This window comes from Eulemur rufifrons, chromosome 7 (assembly GCF_041146395.1).
Source record: "Eulemur rufifrons isolate Redbay chromosome 7, OSU_ERuf_1, whole genome shotgun sequence".
In the NCBI taxonomy this organism is placed as follows: domain Eukaryota; kingdom Metazoa; phylum Chordata; class Mammalia; order Primates; family Lemuridae; genus Eulemur; species Eulemur rufifrons.
Genome location: NC_090989.1, coordinates 259,974,452 through 259,978,343, shown reverse-complemented (window position 1 = coordinate 259,978,343; position 3,892 = coordinate 259,974,452). Strand labels below are relative to the sequence as shown.

At 32.7% G+C, this 3,892-nt stretch overlaps 1 pseudogene; it reads right to left on the bottom strand.

Annotated features, from left to right (window-relative positions):
• Window positions 1–3,300: 3,300 nt before the first annotated feature.
• LOC138385981 (mitochondrial import inner membrane translocase subunit Tim9 pseudogene) lies at window positions 3,301–3,558 on the bottom strand (annotated as a pseudogene).
• Window positions 3,559–3,892: the final 334 nt, after the last annotated feature.

Genomic DNA, 3,892 nt, shown 5'->3' with positions numbered 1-3,892 from the left:
AATAATAAAATAATAAAATGAAACAATTACTCCCATGAGTGTCCTTGGAGGCACCCACGGATGATTCTTTACAGTTTACCAATATCAGTGCAGTTACCTATTTACAGAAATGCTTCATCTCTCTTATTTATCAGATTCAATTAAATGTTCTTGAAACAGTAAGCTAACATCAATCTGGAATTATTAATTTGAGAATAACAGCCTTGAATTTATGCTATCTGCCTTCGGTAGATAGCATAATTGTCAAATTGTTTTGAATGACAAAACAATTACTCACAAATTCCTTACACTTCAATACATTTTGGACAGGGAAAAAGAAAAAACAATTCTGGAAAATGATGTTTTCAATGTCTTGTCAGTTATTTTCTGAAAAGTAAGAACACTTTGAGTAATAACAGCTGTATAGATTTTAGCTATATTATTTGTATTCCACATTCAGGTGTACTATTCCTTATAAGAAATATAGTTTTTTTTCTATTCATACCACATCAGGAACTATAGTTTTGAGCATTTGAAAGTATCATGTTTATGTGTTGAATGCTGATTTTTTAAAAAGATATTTGGATCTGAATGCTAGCACTACTTTCTGAAAGAGATATTACCTGCTTTGAGCTTCAGTGATCTTATCTATAAACTGATAGTAATTTTTTCCTTTTCTCTGTTTCTCAGGAAAAGTTATGGCAAACTATAAAGTAGTGAAAAAAAAATCTGAACTCATTGGAAGTATATAAAATAATAAATGACATTTGCTGCCCCTTAGAGAGATATTAATAAATGTTAAAAACATTCAATTCTGAAAATATTGTATCTTTTCATCCTACATTTAACTCCTGTCATTCAATGAATATGTACTAGGGACCTACAGTCATCGTGCTAGACTCATGAAATACACTGTAAAAATATGACAAAGTTCTTGTTCCACAGTTTAGCATTAGAGATAGAACAATGGACAGACAATAACAATATAATTGGTAATTTTTAATGATAGAGTACTTATGGCAGTGTGCTAGACAAACACTTACTAGAACCACCAACCCAGACTTTGAATGGGGTTGATCCTTTGTAGGATATCTGATTAGAATCCTGAAAAATTAGTAAATTAGTAGACGAGGAGTTAGCCAGTGAAGCTAGGGTTTGGGGCTGCATAGGGTTTGGGGGTGCATACAGAGGGAAGAGAGGAGGAATAGGCATTCATAGAGGTCACCAAAGAATGACCTGTTCAGAATCTGCTTTCTCTCTCTCTCTCTCTCTCTCTCACACACACACACATTAATCCTGTTGTTTTGTTTTCACACTGCAATTTAGACATTTTTATTATTCTATGCAAATGATGTTTTGTTACATGCCCACATTTATCTGTTCACCATTCCTTCTTACATTTTAGATCTTCTTTTTTATAATTATTTTCCTTCATTTCTGAAGTACAGTCTTCAGAACTTCCTTTTGTGCAGATTTATGAGTGGTAAAATCCACCCCTACTTTTATTTATCTGAAAATTATTTATTTTGCCTTGTTCTTTAAAGGTAAGATCTGTCTAGGTACACAATACTAAGCTGTTATACACTATGTTATTGTTCCTAATTATTTGCTCTCCTCCCTATAAGAATACTATAGATATAGGCTTATTGCCTTATAATTTGCTGTGTCTTCCTGATATTCCCCTAGATATGCATCTTGTTCATGAGATTTGTGTTAGCCAACAGAATGTGAGAATGATGTGTGCCAGGCCTAGAAGAAGCTTTAAGAGTCATTGCATTGTTCTGCCACCGTTCCTTTCCCTTTGTCATGAGAAATGCATGTTCCAAATAAGGATATCTCCTATGATGGATGCCACAAAGAAGATGACACAGGAACCAGGGCTAGCACATCAGGAGCCAACTAGCAGCCCATATGCAATTAGGCAAGAAACAAAACTTTGCTTAAACTAGAGATTCAGAGAACTGTTTGTTGCTGCATCGTGGAGAAAACTGACTGGCAGTTGCATCAACTATTAATAGATAGGTTGAGAGCTATTTTTTCTTAACACTCTACCTTGAACACATTTTTCTACTATTCTTTGGCTACCATTGTTACTGTTAATAAGTCTTACATCACACTAATTGTTCCTTTGCAGGTGACCTTTTATCTCTAACTGCTTTTACGGTATCCTCTGTTTAATTTAGTATCCAATTTTTTCTCTTCAAAGTGGATTTCTTTTGACTTAGCATGCTTGATATCAACAATATATTTAATATTTGTATATATTCATATATTTTATAAGTAGAAAATACTATTAACCTTTCAAATATTTATTTTCACCATTTCCTCTAGTCTCTTCTTTTGCAACTGTGACTAAACATATGTTAGGCATCTTATTCTATTCTCTATTTCTCTTAACCTCTCTTTTATGTTTCTATCTTTTTTCTCTGCTATAATTTTAAAAATTACACTAAATATTTTACCATTTTTTCCTCACTGAATCTCCTTTGCATTTTTGTCAAAATCAGTTGGTCATATATGTGTGGTCTACTGCTGGCATCTCTATTATGTTCCATCAATCTAAGTGTCTATTCTTTAATCAACATGAACCATTTCTGATTTTATAACTTTATGCTAAATTTTAAAATTGGATAGCATGGGTCCACCAACTTTGTCCTTCTTTTCTGAATGGAGTATGTGCCTTTGCTTTTCCATATAAATTTTAGAATTAGCTTGTTTATATCTACAAAAAACCTTTTGCAATTTTGTTTGGGATTGCACTGAATCAATAGATAAAATGGGGGTGAACTGACATCTTAACTATATTGGGTTTTCTAGTCCATCAGTATGGGATGTCACTCCATTTATACCTTTATTATTTGATGTATTCCATCAGTATTTTATGTTTTTTAACATACAGATTCTGGGCATATCTTTTTAGAATTTTACCTCTTTTTTTTATATTTCCATTTATTTTACTTTTAGTAATAAAAATTTTTTACTATCTCATACATGATTGACCACATATTTTGCTTTAAAATTAACAGTCACAATTCAAGAAACAATGGTTTATTTTTCTAATCAAGTGACCAAGCTGCTGAATCTTAAGGCCTCAATAAATGTTGCATCTTATTATTTTCATTGAATAATAAAACCTTCTATTTTGATTATTCCTCATAAATAGCAATTTTGTTTCTCTGGTGGCTTCCATTTGCCAAACAGTCATGACAGATGGTTTAACACGGTGGCTACTGCTTTCAGGGGGTTCTAGCAGATGACTCCTCATTTCCAGTGCAGCAGCTCTTGGAAATTTTCATGGAAAGTCCATCCATCAAGACTTCTCTATAGTGGCTGGCCAAGGAATCCTGCTTTGGCTGCCAGAGCTTCATTTTGCTGAATATGATATTCCTGAAATCTCATGGATATTCTTTGTGTCATTTTTCAATATTTTTGTAAGCAATGTTCTGAACAGGTGGTCTCTTCAGGTTTTACTTCTCTTGTTGTGAAGTCCAAAAAACAGGTTTCTGTAAGTTTATTGTAGGTCCCAAGAAATTCCTTAAACTGTTTTATCTGATCAGATTCTGGTATTTGTGCAGCCATTTTCTTTTGGTACGTCTATTAGTCACCTTTTCTGATGCATGAGTTTCCTTTCTGTTCTGGAGAAGTCCAACTTTTTTTTTTGTTATGTTTGCATTAATAGTAAATGTTGAATTTTGGCAAATGCTTTGTCTACATTTATGGAGATATAATACAGGCTTTCTCAGTCTGTTAATATGGCCACCCAATTGCTCATGATATGTTATCTTTTTAATATATATTTTTATGTATTGTTGGATTCAATTTACTAAAGTTTTGTTAAGAATCATTACATCTATGTTCAGGGATATCAGTTTGTAATGTCTGTTTCTGGTTTTGTTATAAAGCATAATGCTGG